The 23,836-nt window shown below is 39.4% G+C and overlaps 1 protein-coding gene across 2 annotated transcripts in view; it reads right to left on the bottom strand.

The window, feature by feature from the left end:
• The window catches only part of LOC136864328 (uncharacterized), a 289,222-nt gene extending 267,156 nt beyond the window's left edge, over nucleotides 1–22,066 (bottom strand). For both annotated transcript variants that reach the window (XM_067141163.2, XM_067141162.2), the window contains exon 1: nucleotides 21,933–22,066. The gene's annotated coding sequence lies outside the window, so the exon portion shown is untranslated. The remainder of the gene's footprint in view (nucleotides 1–21,932) is intronic.
• Nucleotides 22,067–23,836: the final 1,770 nt, after the last annotated feature.

The following is a 23,836-nucleotide window of genomic DNA, read 5'->3' as shown; positions in this document are numbered from 1 at the left end:
GAGCGGAGAATAAGATATGTTTATTTTTCAAGTTACGAGTCTCCTCATCGTAGCGTTCGACTGTGAAAGATTATATTCTATTGAGATAGGGTCATTGAAGTTTAATTACGATGTTATTTTATACAATTCTTATTGATTAGGTAGAACAACAGCACAAGGTTATTTGAATATTTAACGTCATCTGAATATCACTTTAGTTAGGAGTAGGGAATTTCAGGTATACTGTAATTGGATGTAATTGTGGTTGTTGTGATTTATTGATTGTGGACTCAGTTCCATATGGTTGCCATGTTTTGAGGCAGGGGTTCCATTCTCACTGCAGTAAAGCCAGTGTAGTTGTAAGTTTTGGGGGGATTTGTGTTTGTTTATATTCCGTAGGGCCCTTCGCTACAGATTTTTATTTTGTGTGATTTATTAACGTATAATTTCCATGTTGGTTGAATATAGTAATGAGACAGCTGGTTGTACTTCTTTGTGAGATTGATTCTTTTTAAAATTGGATTTACTCATGTCAGTATTAGATCGGATGTACTTGTTCGATCCATGTCCGGGTCGTGGTAGTAATTGTAGGGAGGATTCAGCAAAAAGATGATGACTTAATAAATTTAATAAATTTAATAAACTTAATTATTTGACTGGTGAAATTTAACTTAATTTTAAAAGGATAACTTTATGTTGGAACAGTAATGTTAATCAGTTAATAATGAAACTCAATAAGATGTAATTGAGATGAAATGATATGTAATGATTTATGCCGGTAAAGTTTTTGCTATTGCTGTTGGTTTTAGGTCGCTCCGACACAGATAGGCCTCATAGAGACCTAATTAAGGTACGGCCCCAGCATCTGTCTGGTGTGAAAATGGGAAACCACAGAAAACCATCTTCAGGGCTGCTGACATTGGGGCTCGAACCCATTATCTCCCGGATGCAAGCTTACAGCTGTGCGCCCCTAACCGCACGGCCAACGCGCCCGGTCGGTAAAGTTTCTGTTATAACCAAGCCGTAAAGATGGATCCATAAATCTATTTAATGAAGTTTCAACCATGCGATATGTATTTTTTCTTAGGAGTTTGAGAGTGAGAGGGGGTGTTGTTTTTATGTTAGATATTTAATGAGTGGAATTGAATTTTTAGAAGTAAACCGACTTAATAAATTTAACAAATGAAGCATTTGTGCTTATCGAAATATGATACTCGGAAGATATAACCGACTTTTGTAATACTTGTAAGAATTATTAATGGGTTTCAATTGACCTTGTGAGTTTTGATTAATTAATTTGTATTATTTTTGTTGTTGTTTATTTACTTTTTGTTGCCGTTCTGCCAAAGCTTTAAATAAATTTGTTTGCAAAAATGTTCTCATTCATAATATTTTTGTTATTTTTTCTCTTTTATCCTTCCTGCTTATTCCTGTAATTTTAGTTTTATTTTATTGCAAAATATCACTGGAGTTCACCCGTATATGACCGTGGGATTACTAGCCGACGCCCAACTTATAGGCTGGAAGGGTAGAGTGTGCATCAAAGACTCTGGACTGAGGTGCCCATTGCTATCTCTTAGTAGCAGGTATCAACTCGTGAGTTATTTACTTGACCAATCAGCTATTGCCCCTGGTAAACGAATTACAACATAAACGGTTCTAGGAAAAAGCAGTCATAAACGCAGTCTCTGTAAATTCCATTAGCAAGACAGGATGATATAAAATAAAGAAATCAAAGAAAAACGTAATAATGTAGAAAGCGGTAAAAAATAATGAGAGAAATTGGGAAATAAATAGTAAACATCATAGCAGGCCGAAGAGGAATCAGGGAAATGAGAAATGTGATTGGGGGAAGAGGACATTTTGGATGCTGGTGGAGCTCAGTGACTGATACAATGGGAGTGATGGACAGGTGAATTGTAGCTCGACATGAATGGAAACTATTCTAATGGCTCAGATATCGGATTTAGTGGGAAGATCATAAGAATGTTAGTAGGAAGAAGTACAGAATATTGTTGGATAGTAACGTACACTTTATCAGCTCCCGGGGCACGTATGTATTCCAAAGTAATTACAATAACACACACTGCGGGTCTTAACTTATACTAATATAACGTGTTGATGAACAAAACTACCATTAGACTCTAAAGCAAATAAACGATAAAGGGTATATCACACATTCCAGTATACTTCTCACATAGAAAGTTCCATACAGGTTGATTTTCTGTGTTGAGCTTTTTTGTTTTACATACAGTTACAACTGCATATCAAAGCAAATACAGTAATAGCCGAGGATTGTTCATTGCGTTCCTAACAAATTGCCAATAGAAAATACATACTATTTTGATATTGGGCACAGCACAACTTTATGTACGAATACTGTAATATTACAATACATCATATATTATAGCAATAAATGTATCATTATCTCCTCAGGACAATTCTTTTGGGAAAAGGCGGGATCAGTGGAGTACAAACCGGGCGGGTTGGCCGTGCGGTTAGGGGTACGTGGCTGTGAGCTTGCATACGGGAGGAAGTGGGTTCGAATCTCACTGTCGGCAGCCCCGAAGATGGTTTTCCGTGGTTTCCCATTTTCACACGAGGCAAATGCTGGGGATGTACCTTAATTAAGGCCACGGCCGCTTCCTTCCAACTCCTAGGCATTTCCTATCCCATCGTCGCCATAAGACCTATCTGTGTCGGTGCGAAGTAAAGCCACTAGCAAAAAAAAAAAAAAAAAGAAAAGCAGTGGAGTACAAGCCATGCTTCGGGCTGCAGGTTATCCATAAATTTCTATTCCTTCCCTTACATAAATGTGCAACAATGACGAAGACTGGTACGAGCGCTGCTGTATAAGAATGTGCATGTTCTGTGGCTACGACAACACGACTTGCACTTTCTCTAACACAGCTATTCTGTCACTACAGTTTCAACTTGATATTGGCCTAGGTCCACCAAAGGTCAAGAAAGGTGCACCTTCAACATCAAAATTACATCAAAACCAACTAATATTACTCGTAACTAATCATCAAAATACCACCAGTTACCAATTAGCTACCTTCGTCTTAGATTGCATTATTTGGGTAAATTTGTATTTTAAAACTTACCGAAATACAAACAAGAAATATCAGACAAAATTGGGGTTCGAGGAAGAAGAGAGAAGGACCACACGACGTACAGTATATGTTTGGAGCAACGGAAACACACCCACTTGAAAGAATACTGGGCAAAAAGGAAGCCAAAAAAATGTTGATTTCGCATGGTCCTCAGCGATCCATTAGCGAAAAAGGAAAGGGAAAAATTCGAATACGCCATTGCACTTGGGTAGCAGGCAAGAGAAACATTGTGATGACAGAAATAATAACATTTATTTAACTTTCATATTGAACCTGAGCATTAATTGTAATTCGTAAAGCAGAGTTTTCTTTGCTACGAATATTCAGTAACAATGTCAGTTATTAACACCTAGCTGTCGAATAAGTTTCTAATCCTACTCGGGTTTACTTTTCTGGAAAGGTATGAGTGCATTGTTCAATCAATCAATCAATCAATCAATCAATCAATCAATCAATCAATCAATCAATCAATCAATCAATCAATCAATCAATCAATCAATCAATGATCTGCATTTAATGCTGTCGCCTCGGTGGAAGATTCCCTATCAACTGCTTACCTAGCCTGTTCTGAAGTGTTTTCAATGAAATGATATTTCCCACCATTTGTCCTCTTCAATTCCAACTTTATCATCGTATTACGATCGTTCTTACTTTTAAAAGCTCCACTTTTTTAAGGTTAAAACGCTTTTATATTAATCTCAAACTGAAATAAATATGAATATTTCTAGTGGTTTAATGTTGCACTAACACACCGAAGGTTTTCTGCGACGCAAGGATAGGGAAGGTTTAGGATTGGGAGAAAAGGAGCGGCCGTGGTTTTCATTAAAGTACAGCCCCAGAATTTTCCTGAAGTGAAAATGGGAAACCACGGAAAACTATTTTCAGGACCGCCGATAGTGGGATTCGAACCTACGATCTACCGAATACGAGGTCACTGCTGCGCGACCCTAATCGCATGACCAACCGGCTCGGTAAACTGAAATAAAGTACTGTACCGTACGTGATTATATAAATGTTGGAAATGCGGAATTTGTACTTGTGTTTCTCTTATTCACTTTAACTCTCGGCATAGCACGTCTCAATGCAAACACTCCAATGAAAAGGTTCTGGAGAAGAACTGGGTTTCTTTTCGTATTTCTTTGTTCTGTTTGTTACTACTCTCACAAATGCCAATGGAACTTGGATGAATGGCCAGTTAACAAATCATTATTTTAATGTCGATAATCATTCTGCCGTAAATGAACAATAGTTAGAGATGATAGATTTTAGTTTTTTAAACCAAGAATTTAACATTTAAAAAATATAAGTTTTTGCATTATTGATGTTAGCATTTACACGGCTCCTTAGCCAAATAATCAGTGTACTGGCCTTTTGCGCAGAAGCCCTTGGTTCGATTCCTGGTCGGTCCGAGGTTTTTAATTGCATATGACTAACTCCTATAGCTCTGGAACTGGGTGTTTGTTTTTGTCTTAATACACTTCTCTTCCAATAAACATAACACAACACATCACGCCACCAACCACCACAGAAACACGCAATGGCGAATACATCACTCCACAGAGGGTTGGCGTCAGGAAGGACATCCACCCGTAAAACTGGTCGATGTCCACATCAAGTTACGATCATCAATAAATTGGGGAAAAGACATTAAGCGAAATAATTAACGCTAGCATTTTTTAATTTTGTAGCATTTTAAGATGGAAGTGATATTTTAGAAGGGAATATAGTAAGTTAAAATTTCAGCATATCAGCTGCTTAATTTTCTAGACTTTCCAGTTTTTTATTCAAGAAAATAACTAAAGGAACCTATAAAATTGAAGTGAAATTCTGAACATTAACAAAAATATTAAATATGGACCTGCTTATGGGTAAAATATATCGAATGCACTTAGAAATAAGGATGCAAGGCAATGCATAATGTTATTTTGCCTATTTGAACACCGCCATTAACATTTTAACACGTTCTTTTCAGTTTTACTTTCATTCACCGGTTTTTAGTCTGAAATTCAGAAAAAACATCACTATTCAATTTTCTATGTGAGCCTACATCATTTGAAACACTAACTGGACGTTTAACAAACGACAAATGTCAACACTGCTTTCTTTTAGTCTATTTCGTTTGCCTGAGACAGTTAGGTTTTAAACCGAAAGTTATTATTCAAAGTTTTACATTTTGGAGAGTCCGCTGTCAGCCGAGCCTGTAAAATACGCCCTCAGTTCGTACGTCAAACGGTTTTGGGGAATGATTATTTATTTTAGGATATAACACTCATTTGAACCCCATACGGAAGAATTTGAATGTTTAAAGTCCTACCTTACTTAACATCTAGGACGTAAAAACAACCAACCTGTGAAATTTTGATTTTGTACGTCGAACAGTAATGGAAGAATGAATGCTTTTTAAGAGGTGAATGTTTTTAAATATTTATTAAGATCTGAGATATAGATGACCACCTTTCACTGAAAAAAAATCGTGTGTGAAACGGTTTCGGAAGAATGGACGGTGTGTTTTTGAGAGTCAACCACCATCTAAACCTCGTAGGGGAGAAATATTTTGAAGTATACGATATTTTACACCTAGGACATAAAAGAAGACCCTTCTAGTAAAATTATAACTTTGTACGTCAAACGGTTTTGGAGCGATGATAAATTTCGTTTACGGAGCTAACCTCATTTAACATTTTAGGGGTGGAACGTTTAAAAATATTTTCTATTTCACACATAGGATTTAAAATATAAACCGCGCTATTTGGAATTTTGTGTTCGTAGGCTACGTTAAACCGTCTCGGAGGAAGGAATGAATATATGTGTTTTCGAATCTTAACCCCCATTTAACTCTTTGAGGGGTTAAATTTGTTTAAAACTTAGTGTTACTTTTTACCTAGGATACCATTTAAAATTTTAACTTCGTAATTCAAACGGTTTCATATAAATACACTTTTGTCATTATTTCTCATCCCCCGCCAAAACCTCTTAGGGGTGTATTGTTTTAAGTCCACTTCTTATTTGCATCCCCATAAAAGGAATTCAACTCGTTTTACACCCCCTTAAGTTCATTCTCCCACCAAAATATGTGTTCCTTTATTTTTAAAGGAAATTTCAAATACCAATTTTCACGTCCGTTACATTCTTCTCTGTTGAGATATAAGTATCTTTATACAAAGAATTCAACTCATTTTTCAATTCATTTATCCCCCCTCCCCTCCTTAATGGGATTTTCCGAAAACAAAAAGTACGTGTTTATTTATTTTTAAAGAAGATTTCAAACACAAATTTTTCACGTCTGTAACATCTTAAATTTTTGAGAAATAAGCATCCTCATAAAAAGAATTCAACCCCATCTTCAGTCATTTTTACATCTCCCTTAAGTGGATTTTCCGAAAACAAAAAAATAGGCGTTTCTTTATTTTTAAAGGTAATTCTAAATACCACTTTTCACGTCTGTAACATGTTACGTTTTTGTGATATACTGTAGATATACCCATTTTAAAAATTCATCCCTATGTCATTCCTGTTCACCTCCACCCCCCCCCCAAGTAGATTTTCCAAAAACAAACAAATGCGTGTTTCTTTATTTTTACATGATATTCCTAATACCAGTTTTCATAACTGTAACATCTTCAGTCTTTGATATATAAGTATCCTCATACAAAGTATTCAACCCATTTTCACCTATTTTCATCGCCCTTAAGAGGATTTCTCGAAAATTAAAAAAAACACTGTCACTTTATTTTTAAAGGAGATTCCGAAAGCCAATTTTCATGTCTTTAAACTGTTAAGTTTTTGAGAGAGTGATACACTCACTTTAAAAATTCACCCCCTTTTCACCCCCTTAACGACAAAATATCCAAAAATCCTCCCTTAGTGAGCACCTACATTGTAATATAAATGTTTCCCCAAAATTTCATTTCTTTATGTCCAGTAGTTTTGGCTCTGTGATGATGAATCAGTCAGTCAGGACATGTTATTATATATAGACTAGTAGTTACAGACATGAAAATACGTATTTGGAATCTTCGCTTGCGTGTATTTCCTAATTTGATAAAATTAATAGTTCCTCGGTACTGTACTAAGACAGTATCTGAAAAATCCCTAAAGTAAAAAACTCACCGAAAAATTGAGTTTCACTTACCCCACAAACTCTTTGTAAACAACGTTCCATGAGACATGTACAAGTGAGAAACAGTATTCTCTCAGGTCAAAAAAAACCCACATGTTTCTTTATTTTTAAAGGACCTTCCAAATACCAAGTTTCATGTCCGTAACATGTTAAGTTTTTGACATATACTGTCGTTATACCGGTAATCATTTTAAAAATTCCCCCACTTTTTCAATACTTTTCAGCCCCTTAAGTGGATTTTCCGAAAGTAAAATATACGTGTTTCTTTATTTTGAAAGGAGATTCAAAATACCAACTTTCACGTCTGTAACATCTTCAGTTTTTGAGATATAATTATCCTCATGAAAAGAATTCACATCTCCCCGAAGACCTTAAAAAGTAGTTAGTGGGACGTAGAGCAAATAACATTATTATTAAGAATTCAAATCCTCCTTCACTTTTTCACCCCCCCCCCCAAATTCGATTTTCCGAAAGAAAAAGTACGTGTTTCTTTATTTTTGAAGGAGATTTCAAATACAAATGTACACGTCTGTAACATCTTTACCTTTTTATAGATATATAGTACTTATCCTCATACAAAGAATTCAACTAATTTTTCAATTCTTTCACCTCCCCCCTTCCCCTAATGGATTTTTCGAAAAGAAATGAATACGTGTTTCTTTACTTTGAAAGAAGATTCCAAATAAATATTTTCATGTGTGTAACATCTTCATCATTTGAGATATAAGTATCCTCATAAAAATAATTCACCTCCTTTTTCACCCCCGCCCCCACCAAACAAATGCGTGTTTCTTATAAAGGGGACTCCAAATACCAATTTTCAAGTCTGTAACCTCCAGTTTTTGAAATATAAGTACCCGCATAAAATGAATTCAATTTTCCACTTCCTGTCATCCTCCTTCTTTAAGTGAATTTTCCGAAATAAAAAAATGCATGTTTCTTTATTTATAAAGGAGCTTCCAGATATATGTGTCCTTATAAGAGGAATCCAACTCCCTTTCATCTACCCCCCCCCCCCAGCCCCGTTCATTTTACCCCCAAAATGCGTGTTTTTTAATTTTTAAAGGTGATTCCAAATACAAATGTTCATGTATGTAACATTTTCAGTTTTTTTAGAAATAAGTATCCCCATAAAAAGTCATTCAACCACCTGTTCTCCTTTTTGCACCCCTGTTAATGGGATTTTCCACAAACAAAAGAAATACGTGTTTCTTTATTTTTGAAGGAGATTCCAAATACCAATATTTACGTCCGTAAACTTTTACATTTAAGATATAGATATACTTATTTAAATAATTCACCCCCCTTTTCACCCACTTAGCGAAGGAATATCCAAAAACCCTTCCTAAGAGAGCACCTACATTTTAATATAAATGTATACCTGAAATTTCATCTCTTTATGTCTAGTAGTTTTGGCTCGACGATGATGAATCAGTCAGTCAGTCAGTCAGTCAGTCAGTCAGTCAGTCAGTCAGTCAGTCAGTCAGTCAGTCATGACATATTATTTTATATACAATCTGTGACAATAAAGTTCGGTGAATGAAGTCAGAACGGTCGATCCGGCAACACTGGCGACACGCAACGCTGCGCCTGCGTAGCAGCATGTTTTGACCACCTGCTCCCAACACTGTTCAATTGGACATCGTGTGTGTGCCGTGTAAGACCTGTTTGACACAGTGCGTGTTTACTGCGTTGGTTCTGAACTGCGAACAGGAACATGAACGACCAAAAGGTCAATGTTCAGTTTTGTTTTAAACTTGGCAAGGCACCGAAAGAAACGCATGCGATGCTGGCATGTGTTTATGAAGATCAAGCACTGTCCTCGAAGTGTGAGTACGAGTGGTTCTCACGTTTTCGAGGAGGCCGGGAAAGTGTTTCTGACAACCCGCGTAGCGGAAGACCGACGACCGCCGTCAGTGACGAAAACATTGAGTAGATGAGGGCATTAAGCACGAACGATCGGCGATTAACTGTGCGCACGATAGGGGATGAACTGCAGATTAACCGTGAATCCGTGCGACAAATCGTTACCCAAAAGTTAGGGAAGAGGAAAACGTATTCTCGTCTTGTGCCACATCACTTGACTGACGATCAGAAGCAGGCACGTTTAGAGGCTTCAGAGGATTTTGTCGAAACGGCGGATGCGACACCAAATTACTTGAACTCTATCGTCACTGAGGATGAAACCTGGTGTCTCAGGTACGACCCTGAAACGAAACGGCAAAGCATGGAATGGCGTTCTTCGAGATCCCCTCGTCGGAAAGAGGTCAGAGCCGAAAAGTCACGCATCAAAACGATGCTCATCACCCTTTTCGATAGTCGAGGCATTATTCACAAGGAATTTCTACCTGAGGGAACGACGTTGAATGCCGCGCGGTACATTGAAATTTTGACCCGTTTCATGATACATCCACGCAGGGTACGACCCCAGTACGCACATCAAGGTTCATGGTTTTTTTGTCCATGACAACGCTCGCCCATACTCAGCCAATAGTCTCAAACCGTTCATGAAATAAAAGGGGGTGGTACAACTTGGACATCCCCCATACTCGCCAGATCTCAATCCTCAAGACTTCTTCCTATTCCCACGACTCAAACTCGCTTTGAAAGGGAAGAGATTTGACGATATTCCTGATATCCAACGAAACGTGACGAGGCTTTTGAACACCATCCCAAAGGAAGCCTTCTTGCAAAGTTTCCAGGATATGTATTGCCGATCTCAGCAGTGCATAGTTATGGGAGGGGACTATTTCGAAGGACAGTAAGGTCACTGTCGTACACTGTTCATCTATGTTGATAGTACAGGATTATTCACCGAACTTTATTGTCACACGTTGTATATGGACTAGCTGTTACCCCCGGCTTCGCTCGCGTAGATTTCGTAATTTGATAAAAGTATTCGTTTCTCGCTACTGCACTAAGACTGTATCTGAAAATCCCTAAATTATAAAAACTCACAGAAAAGTTGTTTCATTTACCCCAGAATCTCTTTGTAAGCCACGTTTGTGGTATTATCTTCTGGGGCTAAGAGGACCTTGCGACATACTGTAGAGATTTGTATGTGAGAAACAGTCCTCTCTCAAGTCGAAAACAAAAAATGTATCTGTTTCTTTACTTTTAAAGGAGATTCCAAATACATATTTCCACGTCTATAACATCTTCAGTTTTTGAGATATATGTATCCCCTAAAAAGAATTCAACCCATTTATTAGTCCTTCATCCCCCTCCCTATCCCACATAAGTGGATTTTCCGAAAACAAGAAAACACGTGTTTCTTTATTTTTAAAGGAGATTCCAGATACCCATTTCCACGTCAGTAACATGTTGAGTTTATGAGATATACTCATTTTAAACATTCACCCGCTTTTTAAATTCTTTTCACCCCCTTAAATGGATTTTCTGAAAATAAAAGATAGGTGTTCATTTATTTTTAAAGGAGATTCCAAGTATCGATTTTCGCTTCTGTAAGATCTTCAGTTTTTAAGATATACGTATCCTCATAAAAATAATTAAACTCCTTCACTTCTTTACAACCACCTCCCCCCTATAAATGGAAATCAGAAAACAAAAGAACGTGTTTCTTCATTTTTAAAGATTTCAGATACCGATTTTCACGTCTGTAACATCTTCAGTTTTTGAGATATATATATATATCCTCAACAGTTCAATTCCTTCTTCACTTCTTTTCAACCCACACCCTTCAGTGGATTTTCCGAAAACAGAAATACATGTTTTTTTATGTTTAAAGGAGATTCCAAATACCTATTTTCACGTCTGATACATGTTATGTTTTTGAAATATAAGTATCTTCATAGAAAGAATTCAACCCCGTTTTCCATCTTTTGATCCACCCCAATGAATTTTCCGAAAATGAATATATACGTGTTCCTTTATTTTTAAAAGAGGTTCCAAATACCCATTTTCACGTATGTAACATATTCAGTTTTTGAGACATGATTATCCCCATTAAAAGATTCACCACCTCTTTCAGTCCTTTCACTAACTGCCGCCCCGTTAAGCGGTTTTTCCGAAAAAATAGATGTGTTTCTTTATTCTCAAAGGAGATTCCAAATACCAATTTTTACGTCTGTAACATGTTAAGTTTTTTAGATATACTCATTTTAAAAAATTCACCCCATTTTTCACTCTTTTCACACACCCCTAAGTGGATTTTTCGGAAACACAAAATAAATGTTTCTTTATATTTAAGGGAGATTCCATGTACCAATTTTTACGTCTGTAACATCTTCAGTTTTTGAGATATAAGTATCCTCTTAAAATATTTCAACCCCTTTTTCACTTATTTTTAACCCCCCCGCCGTAAGTGGATTTTTCGAAAGCAAAAAAATATGCGTTACTTTATTTTTAAGGGAGGCTCCAAATACCAATTTTCACATCCTTAAACTTTTACGTTTTTGAGATATAGACATACTCATTTTAAAAATTCACCCCCGTTTTCACCCCCTTAGCAACGGAATATCCAAAATTTCTCTCTTAGTGAGCACCTGCAATTCAATAGAGAAATGTATCCCCAAAATATCATTCCTTTCTGTTCAGTAGTTTTGGCTCGGCAATGAGGAATCAGTCAGTCAGTCAGTCAGTCAATCAGGACATTTTTTTGTACATAGATTTCGAGTAGCTATAGCAAGCCTGGTGCAGCCTTTGTGTGGCAGACCTTCCGATGAGGGTTGGCGTCCTTGGTGTTTACGGAGAACTGCGTTTTATTTTGGTGGAACTTAGTGTTGTGTGTGGTGTACGATTTCCAGGAATGTTTGGGGTAACACAAACTCCCAGTCCCCGGGCCAAGGGAATTAACCTTTTAAAATTAAATTCCCCGACCCGGCCGGAAACCGAACTCCATGTCCTCTAAATCGAAGGCGCAACGGTCACCATTCAGCCAAGGAGCCGTACTATCGGCGATAAAAATAAGCCACAATGATACACTTAATTGTCTTTTAAGCGTCAAATGCACTTTTACAGCATTTGGCCATATTTTGGGTTTATCGTTATTATGAAAATCTAACGTCTGTAACGATAGTGTTAATTGTTGAAAAATATCTGGGAATTAGCAACAGTTATCTTATGACGACGTAGATTGACCTAGTGTAAGCACTGTGTAAATATACCAAAACTTATATATGCTTAAGAAAACTCTGTATACCGAAAATGATGTTTTGTCTACACGAACAGAATTTCACGCTCTAAAAACCTATTTTTCACATCAGGCAGATGCTGCGGCTGTACCTTAATTAAAGCCATGGCCGCTTCCTTCCCAACCCTAGCCCATTCCCATCCTTGTGTATTCGCAAACCTTCGATGTGTTACTGCAACGTTGAATCACTAGCAAAAAATATAAAAATCCACATATTTTATTAACACGTTCAGTATATGAATATATCAAATATTAGAATATCGGTACTTCTGTACGATGTCCTGACAGATCTGCCCACGAAGTTTCATTGCAGTCGACGCCTTCGATACATCTCGATCCATTTAAAACTACAGCAAAAAATTACTGTTTCTTGGGTATATAAATATTATTTTACGACAGAACGAGTAGTACCAGTAAGTTTATGATATGTTTATTGATGATAATAACAATGGCATATGGCCTCCGGTGACGCATGATGAAGTCTTCCGTGTTGGCGTCCATGGGCATCGTGAGAACAGGGCTCTATCTAGGATGAATTCTTATGTTGAAGTCGGCATACACACCTAGCTCCCAAACCAAAGGATTAACCAATCGTTGATCCTGCTGGGAATCAAACTCGGGACCCTTTTGACCAAAGGCCACCATACTTAGCAATTATCCACGGAGACGAACTGATCATCCTACCAAGTTATATTGCAATCGGTCTGATGCAGCTGAAACAGTCAGCACAGTCCGTTGTATTTTTCTGAGTGTGCGGCTAGATGGTGTGTGACTTTCAGTTCAGTGGCTCCTCGTCTTGAGAGGAAAATTCCGTTCCAAAGACCATGAACTGATAATTTATGGAATTGCCAAATGCTGTCATTTGACGCGCGCTTTTCTTCAAGAAAAATGTATCGGAAGAGTTCTGACAAACGAGCACAACAGGAACCTGGGGTACCCAACATACCAGTGCAAACCACAGTGTCCTCTGCATAGTACCGGAGAAACTCTCTTCATCAAGTAGTATCTCTTGAGACCCTCTTAAATGGCAGAACTACATAACTGGGCAAATAAGGTAGTAGTTATCTTTTAATCTAATAATACAATTAGCCCCAGTGATGTCCTTGGAGGTGAAGTATTTTAGCCGCATATACGCTACTAGGATTGAAACTACCCCTTTGATATTTATGGCTTACTATAAAAAACAATATATTTGGGCTCCTTACAACGTCGCTTACTTTCTACGAATGCGAAATTGTGGATAGTCCGACCGGAACCCCTGACAGAGGGATTTACCTGTGGGGAAAGGCAAATGATCATAAACATGTCTTTCAATAAATTCATTAGTCCGACTCGTTGGCTGAATGGTCAGCGTACTGGCCTTCGGTTCAGAGGGTCCCGGGTTCGATTCCCGGCCGGGTCGGGGATTTTAACCTTCATCGGTTAATTCCAATGGCTCGGGGGCTGGGTGTTTGTGCTGTCCCCAACATCCCTGCAACTCTCACACCACATATAACACTATCATCCACCACAATAACACGCATTTACCTACACATGGCAGATGCCGCCCACCCTCATCGGAGGGTCTGCCTTACAAGGGCTGCACTCGGCTAGAAATAGCCACACAAAATTATTATTAATAAATTAATTTCAAATTGTTAACGATTAATTCATTTGCAACTAACGAATCGTGTACGAGAGACAACTGTATGGAATTTAGAGTCGAGAAGTGCAGAAATCAGTGCATCAAAAGGGGGCAAACTGACTCAGGGCCTATGCAACTACCGCGAATGATATAATCAGCTCTCTAGAGTATGATGAGATGAGGCCTGTTTCATAAATGAGCCTTCCATATGTTATTAATAATCTTGGCCATCCCACTATTAACCTTCTATATGTCTCTCAGTAATGGCAATCCATTAATACTTCACATCACAGCCTGCAATATCACTTCGACCATCATACTCTAACGCCTCTATTTCATAATATGTCGCTCTGTCATGGCCATCAATCAATACTTCACATCACAGCCTGCAAGATCACATCGACCATCATACTCTAACGCCTCTATTTGATAATGTGTCTCTCAGTAATGGCAATCCATTAATACTTCACATCATAGCCTGCAAGATCACATCGACCATCATACTGTAACGCCTCTATTTGATAATATGTCTCTCAGTCATGGCCATCCATCAATACTTCACATCACAGCCGGCACGGTTGCTGCGTAACGTAGCGTCGCACATTTTGTATCACTAATTTCGTGACGCAAATTTTGAGATGACACCAAGCCATAAGCTGATGATGATGATGATGATGCTTGTTGTTTAAAGGGGCCTAACATCGAGGTCATCAGCCCCCCAAGCCATAAGGCGTATTTATTTCAAAATCCCACTTGCAATCAATCAATCAATCAATCAATCAATCAATCAATCAATCAATCAATCAATCAATCAATCAATCAATCAATCAATCAATCAATCAATCAATCAATCAATCAATCAATCAATCAATCAATCACTACTGATTTGTATTTAGGGCAGTCGCCCAGGTGGTAGATTCCTTGTCTGTTGTTTTCCTAGCCTTTTCTTAAATGATTTCAAAGAAATTGGAAATTTATTGAACATCTCCCTTTGTAAGTTATTCCCATCCCTAACTCCTCTTCCTAAAAACGAATATTTGCCTCAATTTGTCGTCTTGAATTCCAGCTTTATCTTCATATTGTGATCTTTCCTACTTTTAAAGACACCAAAAACCAAAACCAAACCTCATGGCACTACAGCCCTTGAAGGGCCTTGGCCTAGCAAATGACCGCTGCTCAGTCCAAAGGCCTTCAGATTACGAATGTGTCGTGTGGTCAGCACAACGAATCCTCTCGGCCGTTATTCTTGGCTTTCTAGACGCGTGCCGCTATCTCACCGTCAGATAGCTCCTCAATTCTAACCACGTAGGCTGAGTGGACCTCGAACCAGCCCTCAGATCCAGGTAAAGATCCCTGACCTAGCCGGGAATCGAACCCGGAGCCCCCGCGTAAGAGGCAGCCACTCTACCCCTACACCACGGGGCCGGCTTTTAAGGACACCACTCAAAGCTATTCATCTATTGATATCAATGTAAAGAAAGGATGTAATCATAGTACTGCACTTGAAAATGATTATTCAATATAGCATTTAGCGGAATAGAATCCAAACACAGTACATTGTTAATTACATTCTAGTATACTGCAGCTGTAAGAAATAAAAATGTGGAAACATAAAATAAACTACAAAAGATAAATGCTGTAAGCAATTTTGTATTTATTCTGTACACTGCGTTGTTTTTTGGTTGCTAATAAAAGGAAAACAAAATAATCTTCATACAGGCACGAATGCCCTTGTAGAAGTGGAACGTAAAGGCTTCCACTATCCGTAACTTGTTGGGGTAGACTGGTAAGCTGTATGCCCCGCCACCTTTGTCCCTCAGGAATTAACATGGTACTCATTTTTGGTGTATGCTAAGTGAACCCCAGGGCCGTGTGCACCTCCGAAATTGGAAATCTCATTTATTTTTTCGGCTCACTGGCGGGGAATCGAACCTACGTCCTTCCGGGTGAACAGAGCAAGCCTTTACCGCCTTGTCCAAGCAGCTCCTCGTAGCTGTTAGTACTGTTGCTGAAACTATGAACCATATATTGTCGTTGCGCCTCGAAATACCGTTATGTGACAATCTTGAGGGGAGGAATACCAACCCGCAGCACACGTATCACTTAGAACGAAACTTCGTTGATACAGTTCATGCAATACTGAGCCTTTCTGGTCAGAGTTATAAGCTAAAATCGTATCACATAGCGGTTTTATAAATGCAACGACGATATACAGAATTACTCTATATACTGCATATAGATTTCTTTTCGGATACCTAATCCGAACATTTCCGAATACGAACAGACCTCAGCCCCAATTACTGATTACAGGAGTTGTACTGTAATATACGATTTAAACAATATGATATTTGTTACTAAATAGATTTTACGTAAATACAATTTGAATTACAATATGTCAAACCACCTGGGGACTAAGCTCAGAAATTTTGAAGATCATATATCGTGGAGATGTTGAACCAATGGTGCTTTATTGCGTAACTGCTTTCGAACATGTTCTGCATAAAAAATGGGCGCAACAGAAATTGTCTCAAACTCAAAGCGGTTTCGTATTACGCATCACGCGCGCTTACCGTACAATATCGACTGACGCTGCCCTTATTATTTCTGGCATAGAACCTCTGCATCTCACAGGACTCAGCATGTCAACTTCTGTCAACTTTAAGAAGAACAGAATACATCCCCGGGATTTGGAAGGAGTAGAACTTGAACTCCCAGTACATCATACTGCCGCCGGACATCCAGCAGATTATATAAGCTCTGTATTTTACCACCCAATGTACCAGAGATCACAGCCATTCAATATACACAGATGGTTATCGCATTTCCAGCAGCGAAACACTAGTGGGCTGCGCCTTCGTGGTATATGAGGGTGAAGACGAAGTTCATTCTGAGAAAATAAAACTAACTGTTCTGTGTTTCAAGCCGAGCTGCTTGCAATATTGAAAGCAGTCGAGTGGTGCATAAACAAAAATACGTGTGCGATTATACTCAGTGACTCACAAGCGGCACTGAACTCCATAAAAGATAAATATAATTTACACAATTTGGCAATACATGTGAGAGAGAATATTTCAAAGTACAATAACTATATACTGTATGTTTCGGTTGGGTGCGAGGTCATTCCACCATAAAAGGGAACGAAAGAGCTTACCAATTGGTCAAAGAAGCTTGTAATTCTAACTTGTCAGAGAGTTATATTAAATGCCCAATTTCTTTTGTCAAAAGAACCGTACAGGATGAAATGCTCTCTCGTTCGAATAAAATGTGGTTAGCAAGCAAAAATGGCTTAGTAACCAAAGACTTGTTCTTTCCAAATGTATATAGTAGACTGGGATGTAAATATATAGTGTGCAACTTTTATTTAACTCAAGTGCTATCAGGTCATGGTAAATTCAATGTTTACTTCGAGCGATTCAAAATTCCAACACAAAACGGCTCACAGTGCTTCTGCACTGAAGACATTCAAACTGTAGAACACATTCTGTTCAACTATCCTGTTTTTGAGAGAGCACGTTTTGAACTTAAGATGCATTTGTTAACTTGCAGTTGCTTTTTTAAAAAATCACTAAATTTCATATTTTACACCTCTGTGGTGTAGTGGTTAGTGTGATCAGCTGCCACCCCAGGAGGCCCGGGTTCGACTCCCGGCTCTGCCACGAAATTTGAAAAGTGGTACGAGGGCTGGAACGGGGTCCACTCAGCCTCGGGAGGTCAACTGAGTAGAGGTGGGTTCGATTCCCACCTCAGGCATCCTGGAAGTGGTTTTCCGTGGTTTCCCTCTTCTCCAGGAAAATGCCGGGATGGTACCTAACTTAAGACCACGGCCGCTTCCTTCCCTCTTCCTAGTCTATCCCTTCCAATCGTCCCATCCCCCACCAAGGCCCCTGTTCAGCATAGCAGGTGAGGCCGCCTGGGCGAGGTACTGGTCTTTCTTCCCAGTTGTATCTCTCGATCCAGAGTCTGAAGCTCCAGGACACTGCCCTTGAGGCGGTAGAGGTAGGGTCCCTCGCTGAGTCCGAGAGAAAAGCCAACCCTGGAGGGTAAACAGAGTAAGAAAGAAAGAAAGAATTATCTTGAATTTTTTATAGGCAGGCCTACTTCGTGGATGAGTTCACATTTCTCGGCATGTGGCTGTACATGGGCATTACAGATGATTAGAGTAGGGGCTGCCTGGCCGAGGCGGTAAAGGCGTGCTCGGTTCGCCCGGAAGGACGTGGGTTCGAATCCCTGTCAGGAAGTCGTAAAATTTAAGAAACGAGATTTCCACTTCCGGAGGTGCATATGGCCCTAATGTTCACTCAGCCTACACCAAAAATGAGTACCAGGTCAATTCCTGGGGGCAAAGGTGGCCGGGCGTAGAGGTAACCACTCTACCCCATCTCGTGCCGAGGTTAACAATGGTGGAAGCCTTTACCTTCCACTCCTCCAAGGTCCTTCATAGCCTGTAGGGAGGTGACTTTGCTTTTGCAGATGATTAAAGCACTTGTTCCCCCCTAACATAATGTAGGTAACTTCACCTACAAATAGTTTGATTGTGAGAGCTAAATATTCACCATCAGTGTACTATTCCTAACTTATTTGTACTGTTTTTTCGCACTTCAGGTAATACGTGTTTTCCGCAAGTGATCTTAAAGGTTACATATCGGAGTATACGAATTCTAGACTTGGTTAATGATATTCTGCGTTTCTATGCACCACCAAGTATTCCATCGCACTGGAGACAAACAAATATACCAGCCACATTATTCTTCTGTCCAAAATAAGGAAATTGAGATCATGCCTTCTATGCTATTTAATTTTGGATCCTATTTAAACAAATGAGTTATTTATTAGCCAACAACAATGAATTTTAACTGTATCGTCAATAAAAGACAAGCTTACATTGATTTTTAACAGGAAGTCGATTGCGGAGACTCTCGAGTCCTCAGAGTTACGATTGATTACTTCTAACTGCCGAATGTTTCGTGATATATCTCGTAATATGCATTGCAAAAGGACTGTACCGCAGAGTATATAAATTCGTCAGAAAAAATTTAAACAGAAGCCGCTCAAGTATCATTTAAAACTGCTTGTTCTGAACAGAAGTTCAAGTACAACTGATAGGGTCTATAGAATGTAATGAAAATGATTAGTCGACTTGAGGTCAAACACAGTTTTCACCGCAGCATACAAAATGAAACCACCTCTTATATTAGTAATGACAGAGCATAAATTATGAAGTCCGTATTTCTCCTTGACTCTGCTTCATAAGCAACAGATTTTAAACTCCAAAAAGTACACCTAGCTAAAAAAAGATCATGGCGCAACATCCCCAAGGGCCTTGGCCTACCAAGCGACCGCTGCTCAGCCCAAAGGACTGCAGATTACGACGTGTCGTGTGGTCGGCTCGACCGTTATCCATGGCTTTCTAGACCGGTATAGCTACATATGCAAATAGAGAAACCAAACAGCAATCGATTCTTCCTTTATTAGAGCGACATAGAACAGGAGGGAAGCCACCTGGCGAGAAATTATGGTCCCAGCTTCGGGATATAACATGCTTTTCAGATTCGGGGAGGATCGGTACCTTTGAGACAGGATGAAATCTGGTAGCAGTCACCTCACTGTCGCACCAACTACCAACCAGCATGGAGTCCACTGTCCACCAGTTGAAGTAATCGACTACAAGGGTAGGTCTGTCTAGAGCTTCAGTGGCCTGGGTTCCACTGTGTACAGTAAGTGTTATGCTATGTAAAGTTGTTAACGATATTTTAAGAACGGTTTCCTCAGCCATTATAGGAGGGTGAAAGACACTGTACGAGGTGTTGTCCAGAGAACAACCCTCGTTCCATACACCCTCAGTCCTTCTTTATAAATTAAAAAGTGTATTATCCCATTTAGTTATATATCTACTGTCGCGTAAAATGTAGTGTGTGAACGTTTAGAAGTAATCCCTCGTACCATTGATATCCCCTCGAACATAAAATCTAAATGCGTCACTAGTTTCAAAGTCCGACTCAATGGCTGAATGTCCAGCGTACTGGCCTTCGATTCAGAGAGTCCCGGGATCGATTCCCGGCCGGGTCAAAGGGCATTTAACCTTCATTGGTTAATTCCAATGGCTCGGTGGCTGGGTGTTTGTGCTATCCCCAACATCCTTGCAACTCACACACCACGCATAACGCTATTCTCCACCACAATAACACGCAGTTACCTACAAATGGCAGATGCCGCCCACCCTCATCGGAGAGTCTGCCTTACAAGGGCTGCATCCGGCTAGAAATAGCCACACGAAATTATTACTAGTTTCAAAAGCGCGAAAAATCGAAAGGAAGTTTCATACGAAATAACAGGTGGTTCATTTCGAATTATTTGTCTTCATATTGCATTATATTTGGAGTACCAACATAACGCTCATATTACTGATATCTGGTATGTTAAAATCGTATTAGGCCTATGATCAACCATCGAGTCTGCTAAGGAAGGCATCCGTTCCGCGGAATTACTGTCACAAGGTATCGGTCTTTAATTATTACACAATTCAGTGGTTTTCTCCCAGTCACTCCATGTGAGATTTGTGCTGGACAAAGCGGAGGCGAGACAAGTTTTTCTTCGGGTTCTCCGGTTTTCCCTGTCATCTTTCATTCCAGCAACACTCTCCATTATCATTTCATTTCATCCGTCAGTCATTAATCATTGCCCCAGAGGAGTGCGACAGGCCTCGGCAGCCGGCACAATTCCTATCCTCGCCGCAAGTTAGGGGCTTCATTCATTCCATCACTGACCCGGTCAATGACTGGAAAACAGGTTGTAAGTTTTCATTCATTTTCAGTGGTCTTCTATTTAAATTATTGAATTATAACACCAAATATAACTATTCTTATTCACGTAATGGAACGACAAGAAATGTCAATCGAGCGAGCTGATCGTGTGGTTAGGATCGCGTAGCTATAATATTGCATTCGGGAGATGGTTGGTTCGAATCCCACTATCGGCAGCCTTGAAGATGGTTTTCCGTGGTTTCCCATTGTCACACCAGGCAAGTGCTTGAGCTGTACCTGAATTAAGGCGCGGCCGCTACCTTCCCAGTCCTATCCCTTTACCATCCTAGTGTGGCCGAAAACCTTCGATGTGTTAATGCGACGTTAAATCATTAGAAAGAAAAGATATGTCAACACAAGATCCATTTCAGCGTTTGCTTCAATAAGAAATGCCCGCAGGCAACGGTGACAGATTTAACAAATTCTTTATTCACTAGGTGCTGCGGTCCATAAAGGTTTGAAACAATGCTGACTGTTTTCTGTGGCCGTTCTATGAGTAGCTTTTGCTTACTGCCACATGACATCTTATAAGGAAACTGCATAAGTTTTTCTGGCCTTCGTGCAGAAAAAAAAAATCTGCACATTTCAGATACCTGACAACAATTTAAAGTGCTTTTGCCGAAATTTCACAAGGTAGAAGTTACAATGACAGTGTTCAGAAAATAGATGGACATTGAATATTTACAGTCTCCCCATTACGTCACAATGTCAACAAGAGGTAGAAAATGAAATACATTTCTTCATATAAATACACCCAAACATCTTCAGTAGGCGGTGGCAAGTGAACAGATAACGTATTTACCTGTTTGTATACCTTCCTTAAAGAAATGTCGGGCCAAGTATAGCCCAAGGCGCATGTTTTGAACAGAAAACGATTTTCGCAAAGCATATGCAATTATTACCAACGTCACCTTCAACGGATTCAATGAATTTCTTCGTATAACAAACTGCATAAATGTCATTCGATAGAAAGTTGCTCGTAAGTACAAAATTGCGTCGTGTGTCCAGAAGTACCTATGCTAATTAAAAACTGCAAGTCGTACTGCAAAAATAGAATATCTGAAGTGATATTTCAATGGCAGTTAAACTAATAATGGAAATTATTGCAGCAAAGTGTTAAAGTGATTATATAACAGCTTACCAGTTTCAATATGAAACGTCATACGATGAAGTTTGCTAATATCCTTGCAGTGTTTCGTAGCACAACGTTAGCACACCTTCCCGCTGCAACACATTCACACACACTGACGATTGAACAAGAAAAAGACTCTCCAGAACAAACACGGGAACGGGTTTTTGAGGTGCTGTACCCAAAGAGTTTATATTGCAAAGACATCCTACTTGATACATACGTAGTACTTACCTTTCTGTTACGTACTGCTACTCCTGAAGCAATTGATCTTCTTTGACCTCACTGACGTGATCTTCTGGCGAGACAGCAATGAGTTACGGGATTCCTTGAAGGAGCCTGTAGTACAGTATATTCCACGTCGATAGTGTGCGGCTGTCACAACTCATTTTTATTTTTATTCCATTCATTCGTTTTAAAAGTTTAACTAGTTTAAAATTACACTCGTTGAAAATTTGTTTCACAGGGAGAGCAAGAGAGAAAGAGAATCTGTAGATTACTGCGCGCGCGCGCAATCGTGTGGGAGAAAGAGCGAGCTAGGAAGGAAAAAGAAAAAGACCGAAGGGAGAGTCACGAGAGTAGTACAGAGATCAGCAGCTTAACACTTCTTCAGCATTTGACGACACCTTTGCGAACCACATTGTCAAGCCCGTATTAAGGGTGCTTGGCACCTTGTGCACAGCCTATTCTGCGCCCCCTCCTATCGCATTATAAGTGAAGCCTTATAGGACAGTAATAAAACTCGATATTTAAGGATTAAGGGTAGTTGATTACTGATCTACAAAATCAGCATTCGTAAGTTTAGATTATGAGGGGAATTGTTAAGAACATATCCTATGGAACTACAAAAAAAACGTGAAATACACAAAAATATACTAAATTCGTATATATAACAACATAATATTACAAATCGCAAGTGATAACGATAATACTGCAACAACGTACATTTGGAAAAGTGAAAAAACTGAAACAAAGTGATACCATTTAACAGTGTTCAAAAATATAACTGTAAAATAAATGAAAACTTCTAATACTGTAATATGAGTGATACCTTACTGTTTTTATTATTCACTTATAAATGCAGTATCTATTTCATTTCAACATAAAAATAAACAGGCCTTGTTGGTGGGGTCATGTGAGGCGAATCGAGGAGGATAAGTCACTATGTAGAATAGATTCAAACATGGAGAGTAAGAGGAGTAGAAGGAGACTAAAGCGACGAAGGTTAGACTTGGTTTCTAATGATAAGACCTGTAGAACTAAACGAGGTCACAGAGTTCGTAGGAAATAGAGGATTGTGGAGGCGCATACTTAATTCACAGAGGCTTGCAGACTGAACGCTGAACGTATACATCAAGTATGTAGCTTTACGTAACTGTTTATATTACGACGTAATCAACGTGGTCTTAAGTTCTTCTGCTGGAACACAGTATTGCCGGCCCCGTGGTGTAGGGGTAGTGTGCCTGCCTCTTATCCGGAGGCCCCGAATTGGATTCCCGGCCAGGTCAGTGATTTTTACCTGGATCTGAGGGCTGGTTCGAGGTCCACTCCGCCTACCTGATTACAATTGAGGACCTACCTAACGGCGAGATAGCGGCCCCGATCAAGAAAGCCAAGAATAACGGCTGAGAGGATTCGTTGTGCTGACCATACGACACCTCGTAATCTGCAGGCCTTCGAGCTGAGCAGCGGTCGCTTGGTAGGCCAAGGCCCTTCAAGGCCTGTAGTGCCATGGGGTTTTTGGGGGAGACACAGTATTAGCCGGTCTCGTTGTCTAAGAATAGAGAGCCTGCCTCTTACCCGCAAGCCCCATGTTCGATACCCGACCAGTTCAGGGATTTTTACTTGGATATGAGGGCTCAGCCTACATGAGAACAGTTGAGGGGCTAACTCACGGTGAGGTAGTGACCAAGGTC

This window comes from Anabrus simplex, chromosome 2 (genome assembly GCF_040414725.1).
Source record: "Anabrus simplex isolate iqAnaSimp1 chromosome 2, ASM4041472v1, whole genome shotgun sequence".
NCBI lineage: Eukaryota > Metazoa > Arthropoda > Insecta > Orthoptera > Tettigoniidae > Anabrus > Anabrus simplex.
The sequence above is the reverse complement of the archived record's forward strand: the minus strand, read 5'-3'. Positions and strand labels throughout refer to the sequence as shown.